Source organism: Telmatherina bonti (genome assembly GCF_933228915.1).
Source record: "Telmatherina bonti genome assembly, chromosome: 9".
Classification (NCBI taxonomy): domain Eukaryota; kingdom Metazoa; phylum Chordata; class Actinopteri; order Atheriniformes; family Telmatherinidae; genus Telmatherina; species Telmatherina bonti.
In genome coordinates, this window is record NC_136627.1 from 10,603,474 (window position 1) to 10,620,841 (window position 17,368).

The window sequence follows — 17,368 nt, forward strand, 5'->3', positions numbered from 1 at the left end:
GTGTGTGAAGCTGCTACTGGATGATCACCTGGTTTGAAATCAGATATTTTTGTCTTTTTAAAATGCAGACCTGTTAAAATGCTTTTTTCAAATCAAAGGTACTTTATTCATCCCCGAGGGGAAATTCAAGGTTCAAATTCAAGGTTTGTATTGAATTCTAGTTTATTTTTAAAGTAGATAATCGTTAACTATTTTGGTTTCTTTATTATTTACTTGATTGTCTTGCAAATATTGTGAAGAAAGGGATACCTATGTAAATAACTAGGCTAACTCGCTGTTGAAGTTTTTGTTTTATTCACCACGGTGAGTGAACACTGTTTGAGACTATGACGACAATTTCTGCACAAACCGTTTTAAATAATGCATTTATTTTTATTGTGCGGCCTTGTTGATGGACTGGTGACCTGTCCAGGGTGTATCTGCCTCTTGCCCAGTGATTGCTGTGATAGGCCCCAGCTTCCCACCCCCCTGAATTTAACCATGTAGTTCAGAAAATGACTGACTGATGATTTTTTTTTATCCTTAAATATCGGCATCAAATTGGAAATGTTAGTATTGTGACAACTTTAGATGCTAGTTTTCCTTTTATATGATTGGCCGCATGATGCTCCCATCCCTAATTCATCGCTTGCCGAAGTGGCTGTAAGTTTTTATTTATTGAATTCGAACCAGAGACCGTATAAAAAAGACGGACGAAGCCTCAAGCGGTTAAAAGTGAAGCATATGCGGAAGTGCATAAAACTGTAGTTCCCCCTTCATCCACTAGGGGCTGGGGCTAACTCTCCCATTTAAAAGTAATTTCAGCTTGATGTTCTGCATATTTAGGGGCGTGTCCTTTTGATTGACAGGTACCCGACCTCCTGCTTCAAGCCAGAAGAACGTAGAACAGCTGCGCTTTTTGGACGGTTAACAACGTTACTTAGCTTTAGCCCGCTTACCTCTGTTAGCTGGTTAGCTCTCGTTATCTCTGGGTTAGTCCGGTTAGCTTTTGGCGACGGGCAGTTCGGAGTTCGCTTGATGTCAATCATCTGCCATGATGCTCACAGCCCCCCTCTCAGCTCCACCTCTTTGCCCATGTTTGTATCTTCTGGGTGAGACGACACGTATGCACCTGCCAAGACGGCGATAGTAGGAACCGCCCACCTAGCTTCAATTCAGCTCTTCAGAAACCTATGGGTGACGTCACGGAGGCTCCGTCAATCTCTATATACATTCTATGATTTGAACCCAGATTTGGGTGATAAGTAATTTCCAGCCACTCTCACCGCAACCAAACTTGACTCTGCAGGACACCTGTGATGGTAATAACCCATCAGGTGGTTGCACTGAAAACACAGTTCCAGTTAACTTTAGTGGCATGCAACACCTGACTGTTTTGTGTAAGAAAACAATCAGATGGTCCAAATGTAGTCACAACACTGGACCCCCATCACATAGACATTTAGCCAAATTTGACTGTGCTTTATTCTGGTTTATGCAGACGTAATTTGTCCTTATGAATGTTTCCACTTGCAGAGATTTCAGACACGTCCTTGTACATAAATCAGAGAAGCAGAACTCTGAGCTTGCACACACACCCATATCATTTTGCAGGAGTCCCCTCTCATAAATGTTAACTCTGCATCTGATCAGAACATCTTTTTTTCTTTCTATTTTCCACCAGAAGTCTCCTTTGCTGCATCTCCATGTTTCACTTCACATTTGAAGGGATTTCTCTACAAGCAAATCCCCTCTAATACCCACCTTTTTCTAGTCTAAAACCGCTTTCAGACATGTATTTGCTTTCATTAAAATGACAGAAACTAACCTTGTTGTCTTTCAGTGGTGTTAAACCCTCATAATTAGATGGCAGAGTTCTCTAAAACACCAGCCACGGTACACCTAACATGATTATATGAATTGTTTTGCGAAGATCATGATGCTGTAAGAGAAATGACTTTTTAATGAGTTTGATGATGCTGCAACCTTTTTAATGTGCTGTCCAGTCATGTCTGAATGAAAGATGCATGTCTGAATGAAGCTGTTAATGTCATGTGTCTCACATCTGAAAACAGTCATTCCTCCCAATCCCACACTCTGATTCACTGTAACACAGTAGTAAAGATGCATCCTTGGAGGAACAGGCTGTTTCAGCACATGGGGAAGGCGGGGGGGGGGGGGGGGGGGCGGTGTGTCTGATGCTGACTCAGTAGAATGTTAATGTTGTGAAATCCCATTAAGATCTATCCGTTGCTGAGCAGGGCCCGGTCTGGGCTCCGCGGGACAGCAGGTCATTTTAAAAGGCCAGCAGCGAAGGAGTGTTTGCAGTGTTAGCAGGTCTTGCAGCTTCATGGCTCATGTTGAACTGAGCTGCTTTTTACTCGCCTGCCATGCATGTTTTACGTGCTCTTTCAGGAAGCTGGAATGATTTCAGGCAAACGTCAGTGATCGGGAGCAGTTCCACTGCATGTTTGGTAATTATTGTTTCCTTTTTGCCTCATAGCGGTAGCAATTCCCCTCTGTCCCCCAGTTGTTACTGGCTAGCAGGTGGGGGTATTTTGCTGGCTTTGTCAACTTGAAAGCCTCATTAGAAGAGCCGAGCTCTCCCATTCATGATAGCAAAGCACCTCTGGCTTCACTGTCGTTTAGATTTGGCCTGAAGCCTTTTTCCTATTAAAGGGGTTTCTGTTGTAATTCAACCATTTAAAACCAGCTGTAGTCCTGTTATTCATCTGGCAAAGTTTGAATGGGTAAAACAAAATAAGGCAATCCTGTCAAGTTCTTGATGTTAAAATAAGGGAAATTCTCCAGCATATCTCCTCATATTGGTTTATTTTCTCCCTATATCATAACCTGGGAGATTTAAAGGACAATGCAGGAAAGACGGGTAAAAAAAAAAAAGGAGTTTTCTGGCCAAAACGGGATACTTGGCAGGTATGAAATAGTCCCTTCACATGTAAAGCCTGTCGCTGCGGTGAACAGGATCTTCATCACACTCTTCAGCTGATGGTGGATGTTCCTCTCGGCAGAGAAATGTTAAAAAGAGACACAAGTTAGTGGGGTTGCGTTTCTTTCACATCTGAGAAGGATGTGGTGTATAGTTCTCCGCCTGGAAGAAGCTTCCACCCACATGTCTCTATGCTGGTACACTGAGGGTTTGCATTAGTTGCTGCTTTGAGCTACAAACTACTTTGAATGAAAATTACTTGACAGTAATTTCCTCCATCCCCCCCCCCCCCCCCAAGAAATGACGTTTGTACTCAATGTAGCTTTGCATATTTCTAACCTTAAAGGCAGCGGCACAGAGCAGCTATTGAGATGTTTCACTGTACAGTAAGAAAATTTGACTATCTGCGTGCGAAGTGATTTATTTCCCATCATCCTCATCTATTTTCCTGCCACAACAATCAGCCATGCAAAACAGTGTACCCAAAGCCATGGGGTCAGACTGAGGGAAGAGTCTGCATGCCCAATCATCTCACCTCAGATGACCCATTATCCAGAGATGTGTCCATGCAGGGGTTTAAAAGGCAGTTTTACATCGCAGTATGTCTAGTAAATAATGAATGGGGTGTAACTGCAGTACAGTGTATGCATCCAGGCTTCAAGTGTAAGCTTTTTTCTTTTTTGTTATTGATCTTGTTTTGGTGAACCAGTTAAAATAGTAACTCTTGCTGCATACTGGTCTAATTTCTGTCTATTGTGCAATTTGCTTTTTTAATATTAAGAACAGTTGTATCAGCTCATGTTTTACCAATAGAGCTAAAAACACCCTGAAGAGTTTTCTTTTCCCAGTTCTCTTCCATGACGTCCGCCCACATTTGTGGGATGCTGTCCTGCAGTGGAGGCTCGTTCATGAACTTGAGGTGTGTCCTCTTGTTGAGGTTCACTGTCATTAAACATGCCTCATAATGCAACTCTTATTAAATCTACAAGTTGGATCTATTAGCTACTTGACTACAGATATAATCCCTCCAGCATGTGCTGGGTCTTCCCTCATGTATCCTTCCCATAGACTGTATATAAAAAGATGGACATAGCCTCCGTGAAGTCACCCGTAGGTTTCTGAAGAGCTGAATTGAAGCTCGGTGGGCGGTTCCAACCATCGCCATCTTGGCAGGGGCATGCGTGATAACAGGAGCTAACCAGCTAACGGAGGTAAGCGGGCTAAAGCTAAGTTGCGTTGTCAACCGGCTAAAAACCGCGGTTGTTCTATGTTCTTCTTACTTGAAGTGGGAGATTGGGTACCTTTCAATCAAAAAAACACACCCCTAAATATGCCGAACTTTGAGATTAAATTACTTTTAGATAGATACTTTTAGTTAGAAATAAATTCACTTCCCCCACAGTTGTAATGAAGGTAAACCTGACCTATTAAACTGAGAATGGATTTTTGAACCAGGCAGTAAACATGTTTTTCTGCTGTGAAGTTGGTCTTTTTAACATGGGAGTCTATGGGGATTATTGCTGTTTTGTAGCCTACCCCTAGCGGATGAAGGGGGAACTGCAGTTTTATGCACTTTGCATAGGCTTCAATTTTAACCACCAAAGGCTCCGTCCATCTTTCATACACAGTTTATGATCCTTCCACTGGAGGGAGGCGCACAAGATGCATCCTAACCAGATGCTTGAGTGCTGGCTCTCCTCTGAGCGTCTCACAATATCTCTAAGGGAGAGCCCGACCAGCCTGTGGAAGGAAAAAACTAATTTCAACTGCTTGCATTGGCAGTCTCGTTCTTTGGGTCACTACTTACAGGTCGGGACCATAGGTGAGGGTAGGAACACAAATCGCCTGGCGCTCATTTACTCACTCACTTCCTTACTTTAATGAGTTTTCCAGAGGCTGGAGGTGTGTTTTGGGTCACTGTCCTGTTGGAAAAACAAGTTTTAGTCCCATTATGTGTCAAGCAGATGGGATGGCATGTTGCTGCAGAATGCTGTTGCAGTTGGGCAAAGTATGTTGGTTAGAAAAACAAGTTTTGGTCACACACACACACACACACACACACACACACACACACACACACACACACACACACACACACACACACACACACACACTATGTTTCTCTATGGCTGAAAATCATCAGCTACATTGCTATAAATGGCATTTCTCCATAAAGTCAGGATGAATGTATTTCATCATGTTGCTGCACCTTCCCTCACCTATAAATTAACAAACATATTTTATTTTGATAAACTTATGAAATCTTAGCAGAAACTGGACCACAAAGGTCTGATTTTTCACACGTTAAATGTAGTTTTCATCTCTGAACCAACAATAAGGTAACTTTCTTGTCCAGATGGATCAAAATCTCATTGTCTTGCTTGCATAATGTACACGATTGCAGTTGTTTAGGGCTATTTACTGCATACCAGGTGCTATAAGTGAAGGATTGTAAGCACTATTTAATCCACTTGTTGACAAACCAGTTAGGGATAGTTTTCAAAGAATACTTTCCCTAGCTCCCAGTGTGTGTAGGTTTCCACATTAATCCCCACTGCAACTCTCTTTTCATGACATGTTTATTTAGGCAGTAAGAGTGGCTCTGTCACTCTTCCTTTAGTTTCAGTCCATCAGTTTAGCCGTTGTTTAGCTACGCTGCGTTGACATAAATAATACATTTTGTCCCGTGTACACATCAACGTGCACTACAGGGATCCTGTTGCGCTGGCAATGCTAAACATCTTTTATGCCTACTGGGTTCCCTGGAAGGTGCTGAAATCTTTGTTCCCTCTAATAGTTCATCTAAAGATGACTAAAGTTACTTTAGGGTTAGGTGGGTCATATTCTCTGAAGTGGAGTGGCGAGCCATCCAAGGTGTGCCCTGCCTTTCGCCCAAAGATGGCAGGGATAGGCTGCAGCTTCCCCGCGACTCTTCATTGGACTAAGCTAAGGAGTGTTTTCAGTCCACTGCGTATGGAGCTTTGAGGAGGAATGTTTCTGGGACTCTTGGACAGAAATGTCTGAGATCAAAGCAATGGGAAAATGGAACGGACACTTTTCACATCAATGTCTTTTCTCACCTCTTTTCCAAAATTTCCTTTGGACTTTTAATTAAAACTGCAGGTCCTTAAGCACAGCAGCCCATTAATTATCATGGTAAATTCACGCTGTATTTGACTGGAGCTAATGGTTTATAATCAGGGGTGTTGATGAGGCCACAAGCTCTGCTACGGCAGATTGAGCTAATTTAGCTGCTAAGAAACATGACATGACACGTTTGATCTACTAACATGCCTCCCAGTTAAACTCCTCATCGTCGGAGCCATCCCATACCAGCGTGTGTCAAGTTATCTTTAAATAAAGGCCAAATGCTGTTAAAAGTAGTTTTTAACTGGTTGTCTATGCAGCATAAACGCTTTTGGTCAGGAATCACCTACTTAAGACCTTATGGGCCTGCAGGTGTTAGATGTTTCCCTGCTGCAACACACCTAACGCTGTGTCCACACGGGGCTGAAGCTGGTGCAGGTGGGGAAATGGTGACAAAATCAAGCAGAAAGGATTTGGCATCCCCATGAAACTGCTGTGGTGCGTACTACAGTACAATGCTGTGGAAGGGCGCTGTGATGATTAAAGAGTAACACTCCAAGCTACAGCAAGACGTTGCCAGTGCGCAGATAAAGGCTCACTGCGTTTTTCATCTTCATTTAACGTTCACGTAACATCTGACATACACTGTTCTCCATATCTGCTTCTTCCTGCTGTTGATGGTACAGAAGCACAACACTCTGTTGTAAAAGCTGTAAACAAGTCTGGATGGTCTGGAGCAGCAGCACAGCACAGATCATCAACTCCACGCTGTGTTTGGAACATGCTCCTCACATACTGGTACCAGTATAGTACCACAATACTAGAGCTATAAAAATGGTACGATACCAGCATTTACAAACAAACGGTACTTTTGTGTGTGTGTGTGTGTGTGTGTGTGTGTGTGTGTGTGTGTGTAAAAGAATTGGTAAATTGGAACCTGTGTCTTTAAGCATGGCAAAGCCAGCAAGTGTGAAGTAGTTGCTGAGGCGGAAGCGTAACGTGAGCTGACAAGTCGCGTTACAGCCAGACGGACGGGGTTAGAAGAGACAACGTGGATGGACAGGTGATCATGTGGTTCATCTGTTCAATGAAATGTTATCTGGAAGAAAACGGCACAAAGCCTCTCCCAGTCCAGCAGTGACACTACAGTAACCTGCAGACACAGAGCTAAACATGTCGATGGTTAAATGCAAGTGAAAAAAAAAAAAAAAAAGACAATTTACATTATAAAATATTTAAATTGTTTAAGTTGACCTACAGAAAGGAACTTACTGGTATAGTGGGCTCAGGCACAGATAATGATTTTTTAAATCAACACATTAGAAAACCCAATTCTGATAGCTTACAATATTTTATTTAGATATCAAGTTTATTTTTCTAGTTATGTCCATATAATATTTTACTGTATAGTTTTTAAAGCACAAAATTGTTGAACTATGAGTGAGTAGAATAAAGTAACAGTATTCAAATTAAAATAACCATGATTTAAAAGACTGTAGGGCTCCTCAATTATGACAAAAATCATAATCACGATTATTTAGACTGAAATTGAGACCTGGATTATTTAACACAATTATCCAGTATTTTTAAACAACGCTGCACGTCGTGGTGTTCTAGACTCCGCGTCGCGCATTATAACCGTCTAATGCACGGTTCCAAATTGTTTAATCTGCTTTTACTGCTTATATAGGAACTATTTTACGTTGGCCTCGATGAACGTTTTATGCCAAACAACCGCTGTCAGGCTGCAGCGCGTTTCTCTCATTCACCTGTTAAAAGACAGCTGATCTGAACCAGCTGGTTAACGCGTTGCTATGGTAACGCCCGGTGATGGAGGGATATGACAGTGTTTAACTCGTCGAACTATGTTTATGAAAATAATGCAGCCAGTTGTCACTGACAATGGTATAAACTACGTTTAGGTGAACTTCCACAACCGACTGCAGTTATTCTACATCGACCTGCAGCCGGAGCCGACTGAGACTGGCCGCCTGGGAGTGCTTTAGGACGGGAGAGGCTCCCGCTGCTCCTTCCTTACAGTAACTGCAGAACAATATGTGCCTTCAAGTCAGTCGCCAAAACACCAGAAAAGTCTCTAATAACTCCAGTAAAAGTTGCTAGATTTGTCGCTTTTAACAATAAAAGTCGCCAGATTTAGCGAGAAAGTCGCCAAGTTGGCAACAGTGTCTGAATGAAAGCAAAGCGGCTGTGGGAGGAGTTTACAGCACAGCGCTGCAACGCCAGAGATGCTCGATTAGCAGCTGAAGACAGCAGGAGAGGAAACTGCAGAGAGAAAAATAATCACACCCTTTTATTTTTATGATCGTTGAAAATCCAGATCGTAGTTGAGATTAAAATCTGATTAATCGCCCTGACCTAAAATACTGAACCTTCCGGACTGACGAGGAAACGAGTTGACACTCGTGTTTTCTTGGCGAAGAAGCAGCAAAAGGAAAAACAGCGATGCAACCAGCAACCCTTGAAGTTTTTGCTGCGACAGTATTTAATTCAACACGGTCTTTTTACTTTGAAAGCCATTGCTTTGTTTTACTGGTTCTCTCGGAAAGGACTGGAAATTTGCCAGTTATTTATTTTATTTGTAATATTGTTCCCAGAGCGTTTTTATAATAAAGGACATATTTACATTAGTTTGCATTTACCAACTCTTTATGCAGCTGTTGACTAAAACTTCCTGCATCAACTTTTAGCCATAAAGTATCAAAAGCTGCGATAATGTCAGATAAACCATTTGATTAGGTGAAACGGTTCCCTCATCAACATTTAACCTGGACTAATAAAATGACCCTTATTTCACTGCTTTTTCTGAGTTAGACAAGAACAGATGTGGACAGATGTGGACCTGTTTACAGTCCAAACGTTCACATTATCCACCTGTTAGTTTAACGCCGCACATTAGATAATATGTAACTGTGATACATGGAAATCCTGTATGTAAGCTGCTAAATAGCCAATGTTGGAGTAACCGGTGTCTTTATGTTTCAGCTAACAGCAGATATAACAGATCTGCACCAGCAGGATAAAGTTTTGACAGGAAGTAGTAGCAAAGTTGTCGTTACATCTACATAAAAAGGATCACAGAGACTTTAAACCAGTCTGCAGATACATCTATATATATATATATATATCTCCCACTTATTAACCAGTCAACTCGTTTCCTTTTGCTGCTGACTGCTGCTATTCCTTCATCCTGAAAGGTTTTTTCAGCTGCTCCGCCTCTGTTCGCTTTGCTCATGTTGATTTAATTTAAAACAAAAAAAAAAACCCCAATAAAACCTGGATTAGGCTCCAGACCAGATTATTAGTGACAGCTGACAAGAACAAATGGTTTGCTCAGTGGATGCTGGTACCAGGCTGGCCCATCAGCTGCACCGATGTAGGCCACTTTTTGCCCAGACCACTGGGAACTGTCCGACTCCTCCTTGGGCTAGTCTGGCCTCCAGCAAGCTGTTGCAGAACTACTTCATTTGAGTCAGGTGAAGTGCAAAGTGTCATCCCAGTCTGGATGGAAACACGTGAGACTGGAAATGATTTCTGGCTCCCAGCGGTCGCCCAGCGGTTTTCTGCTGTGGATGCTTCACTCTCTCATCCCGCAGCCTTCATTAAAAATGTCAAACCATTAAAAGCTCCATAATTACAACCATCTTCACTGGTGGGGAAACGTTTTGCGGCCGCCTCCAGGGAGCACGTCAAACTGCAATACAAAATGTTAGTGAGCTAAACTGGAATCGTGTGCAAAAAAAATGTCCCGTTAATGATGACATGCAAAGACATGGCGGCGTTAAATTCAGATAATCCAAACCTGTTGCAGATGTCAGTGCAGCTGGTGGTTAAAGGAGTCCTCCCTTACACACACATTTCTCATTTATAAATGTTATTCTCTATGCTGCAAGTTTGACTTTTTTACTTTGCAGTTACATGAAAAGTTTTTATTTATATTCAAAAACATCTTAAATGACAAGAAAATAGTTTTATTTAAAACAAAAGTCCACTTCAGTGGTCCTGCTTTGATACGGATGAATGTTTGCCATTCCGATTACCTCAGCTCTACTTTTCTTTCCAGCATTACATACCAGCTGACAGACTGATACCGGAGCCGTGTGTGTGTGTGTGTGTGTGTGTGTGTGTGTGTGTGTTGGGGTGGAGGGGAAGTGGAAAGAAGACTACTGTGTAAGCCAGCCTGCTGTTTGGTCGGACCACACACTCCGGGACTGGATCAGTTGGGTGTGTGTGTTTCTTTATCTCCACGCCTGTCATTTTGGAAGAGATGCAGGCTCTGCTTCTCCCATGCAGAAACCATCCTTATCCTCTCTGAAAATCTGTCACTTTTATCTAATTATGTTAGAGATGTTAATTAATTATAAATTATATTATTGTAAATTCCATCCATGTTATACAGCTAGGGCTGGGCAATATATCAAATATACTCTATCGTTGCTAGTCCCCTGTGCGATATAGAAAATGCCTATATTGGTCATATTCGAGTATCCTGTTGTCATGCAGGTGTTTTTAGCTGTGGGCGGGGTTTTCTCACTCCTCCTCGACTCTGCACCGCTTTGCACAGAGAGTTAAAGCAAGCGCACCTAGTTACGTACATAACGTGAGCTACGTGCTACGTCATGAGAGGCAGCGTGTAGCCACTTTCTCGCTAAATTTGGCGACTTTTTGTGAAAAGCGACAAATCTAGCGACTTTTACAGGAGTTATTGGAGACTTTCCTGGTGTTTTGGCGACTGACTTTAAAGCGCATATTGTAAAGTTATTGTCAGAACGAGAGTCTCTCCCCGTCCTAAAGCACTCAGTCGCTCCGGCTGCAGGTGCAGCCAGTCAGAGGAGCAGAGAGGACACCTGCACGACTCTACCTACAGTCACAATGAAATCCGCCACTGATCCCGCTCTGGATTACAGAGTGGGATGTAAATTGCAAAGTTTTTCACGTCACGCAAAAATAATTATATTTGATTACATTCACAACCTCTGTCACTTACTCGCCTCATCCACTGTGTGTGTGACACAAGCATATTTATCTAGCTCGTCATGTCTCTAGAAAGTACAGAAAGGAGTGGGAATCAAATCCTGAATTAAAAACTGGCTGAAGCCGTTTATTTGAGACGATATGAGGACATTCTGCCTGTATTATAAGACTGATTTCTACACTAAACTCTGCGATTTAAAAAACAAAACAAAAAAAAAAAACAAAAAAAAAAAAACGACAACTCAAAAACGTAACCATAAAGCAAAGTCTTATAATAGTTCATCATTTGAAAAGTCCCCCCCAGAGCATGTATTTTCATACGTTGCATTTATTACATCATGCAAAGTCACTTTATTTTGTTTTAAAATGACATGTTTCTGCCACTGCTTTAACTGTTCAGTAAATGCGGTTTTGATCAGTTTGCTTCGTTACAATTTCATCCTTTTGGCATGAATGTTTAAAATCAGCATATCTTAATGCAGTATGAATTATGTTTTAATGTAGACACAAAATCATCTTACTAATGTGATTGTATGCACCAAAGCATTAATTCAAGGCTAAGGTAAATATCGAGATGTATATCGTATATCGTGACATGGCATAAAAATATCGGGATATTACTAAAAGGTCATATCGCCCAGCCCTATATACAGCCTTCTTTCGTCCTGTTTGAGGAGCTCGTCTCTGCGACCAATGGGTAGAAGGCAGGTTGCATCCTGGACAAATGAGGAAAAACGGCTATGAGCGCCTACTCCCAGAAGCCATTTAGAATAGCTAATTGACCGGCAGTTTGTGCCGTAGTGCAGCGGTGCTGACCATCATGTTGCCATGCATCCCTCTGCATCAACACAAACTCTTCTGACAAAACAAGACTTGTAGTCCAATAGAAGACAGGAGGCTTGTCTGTGGGTATTCTGTTGTAAAATGTGGTGTTTGACCCACTTTGCATGCAGTATGTGGATGCTTCCACACTAAGACTGAATGATTAATGCATTTTATATAGAAATTATTCTATTCTACAGTTTTTTAGCAGACGCCTTTATCCAAAGTGACTTACATATGAGTGAGAACAACACAAGCACGAAATCAGAGTAGAGGACATCGTAGGAAGGTGCTAGTGGACTGTCCAGTTGGATGCAGGTCCTTCCATGAAGTGCTACAGGCTTTTTTTTTTTTTTGTTTACTCCCTTCCCACCATATAATATCACCTATGTTACAATACAAAGAATTAATACCATAAAGTTTGTTGCAAAGAACTGGGCTAAGTTCTCCAACTTTCCAATAAATGTAGCTATACTTAGTGTTGAAGTGCTCCTTGAAGAGCTGGGTCTTCATCTTGCTCTTAAAAGTAGACAGGGACTCAGCAGAATGGACAGAGTTTGGTAGATCATTCCGCCATCGTGGCACAACAGAGGAACAACACAACAGAGAGTCTGGCCAGTGATTTAGTCCCACGTATTGGTGGTAACACGAGGCGTCTTTCACTGGTGTAACGTAGCTGTTGAGAGGGAGTGTAGGCCTGGAATAGGGAGTGAAGGTAGACGGGAGCCGTTTGAGTTATTGTTTTGTAAGCCAGAAGAAGGATTTAAAATGTTGCGATAACCAAATTGCAAGGAGACAATTAAGTTGTATGTTTAAAAAGTTAATCTGATCCAGGTTTCAGACCTGCAACATTCACGGTTTTACTCACACCCACTCCTTCAGTTGTAATTCCTGACATCTTTCTCTCATGTAATTTAGTCATCATGTGACGTTTACACTCACCTGTGATGTCACATTTTCAAACCCCACCAGGGACTAATCCACCATGACTGATGAAAACAGTCCAACTTGTGAAATGATGAAGTGGTTGTGGATATCCCAGATCTGTGATGACGTAGAGTGACTGTAGATTCAGCTGCGTCTCAGTGATGGACGTGAAGCGTTTCCATCTTCAGCTCCTGGCAGTTGTTGTGAAAAAACTCGTTTTTTGTCTGCTTGTCAGTTGGCTGAAGTAACCTTTCCCAACATGCATTATTGCAGGTTGAAATCTGATCTCCTGCATGCGCGTGTTTGTGTGTGCGTGCATCTGTGTGAAACTGCCGTGTGAAGCGTAGAAAGGAATGACTTCTGTGGTGTAAATAACATAAATAACAGAGTGTTTGCAGTAGAAATGTGTTGCAGAGGAAATGAAACCCTCAGTGCTAACAGGTTGCAGCTTGCAGTTGGGACGCCTTTCACATGTCAGCTTTACCTCCTCGTTACAGAGCAGCTCATGTTCATGTCATCTCCTGCGGTAATTCTCCATCTCATGTTGCATTTATTTTCCCATGAACACTGAACGGCGGCTCTGAACGTTTCTTAACCATTCAGGACAGTCCTGAAGAGTCTTTTAGGCTGGGAAATCCTTTAGTTTGGTTTACTTCACACTGGGTGGCTGTAGCTCAGGAGGAAGAGCTGTCATCCTTCAACGGGTAAGTTGGGGGGATCGATTCCAGGCTTCCCCTTACTAAAATGCCGATGTGTCCTAGGGCAAGAGACTGAACCCCAAGCTGTCCCCCGATGTGCCTATCGGGGTATGAGTGTGTTGAATGTGTGTGCGTGTGAATGTGACAAGTAGTGTAAAGGGCTTGACTGGAAAAGCGCTATATAAGTACAAGTCCATTTACCACTTCACACTGCACTTGACTCGATCGGACCAACCTGCCTGGAATGTTGTCATGAAGTTCCAACGTCTGCGACATTGTCGAAAATGACGACTGACCACAAAGAATAAAAGCAGAAAGAAGAAACAAAATCCTTCCTCTGCATTCCCTGCATTAAGAAATGGAGCAACCAGAAAGTTAGACTTTCTATTTTTACTTTATTGTCCAAACCTGGGCTACATGGGGGTGTGGCGGTTGGCACTGCAGCCTCACAGCAAGAAGGTCACGGTTCAGGTCTGGGCTGGGCTGGAGTTCCAACAGTGGCTGGAGTTTGCATGTTCTTCCCAGTTATTCCAGCTTCTGCCCACCGTCCAAAATCCTACATGTTGGCTAATTGTTGAGTGGTTGCTTATCTCTGTACTGACCCTGTAATGGACGGCCACCTGTCCAGGGTGAAAATGAATGAATATCCTAACCTACAGTTAATTTTTGGGGACAAACCTATTTTTGTCCCCAAAAATCCACTGCAAACATGTTTTTTTCTTTATTTTTCATTGTACAAACAAAACAAAGTAGTCCAGTCCAGTCACCTATTGGAAATGACTGGATGGGCTGCTGCTGGGTTGCGTATGAACTTGGGAATGCAGGAAGTTATGACTCATGAAGCTTTTGAGGATTATGTAATCGTTACTTTACCTCTCATTGGGCTGCTGCACCTTACTCAACTCTTATAAAAACAACTCGGTTTGAATGGAGGCATCATAATGCAAGACTCCAGACATTTATAGCTTGTTTCTTATGTCTCCCTGCAGGAGAAATGAGCAGCAAAACCAAGTTAATTTAGTTCAGTTTTCATTAAAACACAATTAAAATGCCAAATTGATTATCAGGAGTTTGTTTCCTGTATGATCCCATCCCTCGAGTTCTGCTTATGAACAGCTCCACTGCAGTAGTGGAGTCGAGCATCCACAGCATACTTTTTTTAAAACTATTATTTCTTTTAATCTTTGATGGGTTGTCTTAACATTTAATGAGCATAGTTTGCACACGCTCATTAATATTCAGAAGATTTGGGCCTTTCTTTTGACTGTATTCCCCCTTTTCTCATCTGTCTTTGTTGCTTTCCACCACTTTGGAATTGCTTGGTCTTGGCATGAATTTTAGTTGGACCCATGCAAATGCAGCCTTTCTCAAGAGAAACTCCACCAGCACCAGCAGTGCTTATTGCATGTATAATGCATACCATTGTGTCAGACCATTTATTCTCCTTGTGCTGTGTTCAGTGTTTGAGCTCATTAACATGCTCTGTCAACCATCATTTATCATATTGATGGCACCATTTCCTTGTGGCTGCTGTAAACCAAATAGTATGTGGTGGTCTGCAGAACAAATGCTTATTTAGTTTGTTCTGGCATCGTTTTAATAAGACATTTTTTTCCTCAACAGGAAATACTGAGGGCTTTGATTGCTGAAGCCACTTCCTGCTGGTAGATGTATTTTTTTCTTAAGATACCTGCGACTACATGGACTAAGAGGTTAGTCTTTACACCGTCTTTTAGGAATTGATTGATTGTAAAAAAAAAAAGTATGTAAAAACTACTTTTACCTTATCGAGTAAAAATGTACTAAGCAAGCTGCTGAAACTTGATCATACTGGTTTGGACTTAACTGAAGGGAGAAACTAAGCCAAGGTGTCTAGTAGATGTTTTAACAGGTCTAAACTTAAAGCAGTAGATATTTGTCAACAACTTCAGGTTTTGTTTGGTGGGAATCTGTCACTAACCAACTGCTTATGGTACATGTGAATGCAGCATGCAGAGATGACGTTTTAAGCTTGTTACATCCTCAGCGAGAAGCGAAAAGTTTGTTCTTGCTCTCGAAGCCGCATGAACAAGAAAAAAATTGTTTTCCGTCAGGTCCATTTGTCCTCCACGAGAAGCTTCGCCTGCAGCAGGGAGGGGGTCACTGCAGGTGGCTATGTCTGCTTTTATGTGCTATAAACCCGTTTTTTTCACCTTTTAACGAGAAAGCAGGTTGTGCACGTGGCTGCGTTCATGTGTTTTAATGCCACATGTTGGAAAAATGTTTTACTTTCTCACCACCTTGATCAGCTGTTTCATCAAAACAATTCGTTTTGCCTGCAACAGCAAGAAGGCTGAAGTAGCACCTAGGCCTGTCACGGTAACAAATTTTTCCATGCGGTTAATTGTCTCAGAAATTATTGCGATAAACGATAATATTGCACTAAGTGATTATTATTATTTTGAAACCATTTTCAACTAAAATAACAATAATGCCATAATAATGCAAGTACACCCTTTCAAAGATCAACATACTTCAATTTCTAAAGAACATTTAGCCTGATGTGCAGATTAGTTTATGCTCATCCAGTCCCCAGTCTGCTGAAACAGATTCAGGTTTCTCCTGGGGTTTTGGCAATGGTTATCTGGAACGTATGGTCTCTAAACACCATGTAACACAGTTACATAGTCTATGGTAAAGCTCATATAGGGGGACATGTCTGGACTTGACCAGAGGTGGAATGGTAAAATTGAATGTCTTTGATCGTCTTCAGTATGTCATTTTTCATGTCATTGTAAAGTTGTGGATTTGCCGTTTGTAACACGTATGTTCATCCAGGTAATTCATACTAGCTGTGAAATGTTTGCAACATTTTTCAAAATGTCGCCTTTTTAACAATATTAAAGGGCAGCATGACTTTACCAACCACGCTGTCTGAGTGCACGCCATGTTGCACTGTCCTGTTTGTGTTCAATCTGTCGGTTAAACACCGCAGTGATCGTGGACTGTTGGGAAGATGGAGCTCGCCTGTTTAAGATCTTTTTTTCCCCAACTGCAAAACTGCAGTTGATGTGCAGATGGAAGCTTGTTGTATTGCCGTGTTTAATAATGTTAGTTAATATTGAGTTAAAACAAATGCGGCACTCGATACAGAAAAGAAATGTTAACATCCGGCAAACATTTTATTCTCATCTTGCGATCAATTGACTTATTGCTTATTGTGACAGGCCTAGCGGCAACTGTCCACTTAACGCTTCGCCATGTTAACCACGCCCACCTCAGATGTCCAACCAATCACATGATACTTCATGGAACCCCACAAGAAGAAGTTCTGCCAGCCTGTTGCGTCAAAAACTGTCTTCAACCACATCCGCGAGAACAAAATGTCATTTTCTTGTCGGGGCCTTGAGAACAAGAAAAAAAAGTTCTCCCTTCTCGTGGAGGATGTTACAGGATTCCCGACATAGAGATTTTATTTCATCTCAAGTGTGCAACACTACAGGGATTCAAAAGCTCCTGTGACACTTTTCTGATGTGGGTGTTTGAGTCCAAGGTTAAAAGAAAAATGTAGATCTCAACTCAAAGCATCACAGATCAACCAAACCATGTGACTGCAGTTTCTATGGTAATGCGTAAACCTTGCAGGGCAACAGTTGAAGTGACAACAGGAAATCTGCAGCCATAAATCATACATTTAACTCAGATGGACATTTAATGATACTAAACTGAATAGATCTGGTGTTTATGGCAACATTCACCCTAACATGTTAACTAAATAGAAACAGATGTGTTGCATCCCCTAGAATAATATAACACAACCTATTTAACAACAAAGTAATGGTTTCAGAAGCCATCAGTCTACACACTTCCTGAAGCTAATGATAAACTGATCCTGGTAATGGATGGAATGAAAAGGCTGCAATTTCTGTGACCAAGT

At 41.8% G+C, this 17,368-nt stretch overlaps 1 protein-coding gene across 1 annotated transcript in view; it reads left to right on the forward strand.

Annotated features, from left to right (window-relative positions):
- LOC306760325 (SPRY domain-containing SOCS box protein 4-like) overlaps window positions 1-17,368 on the forward strand; it is a 56,919-nt gene that overhangs the window by 4,926 nt on the left and 34,625 nt on the right. The window contains exon 2 of the mRNA XM_079246131.1: window positions 15,076-15,164. The gene's annotated coding sequence lies outside the window, so the exon portion shown is untranslated. The remainder of the gene's footprint in view (window positions 1-15,075; window positions 15,165-17,368) is intronic.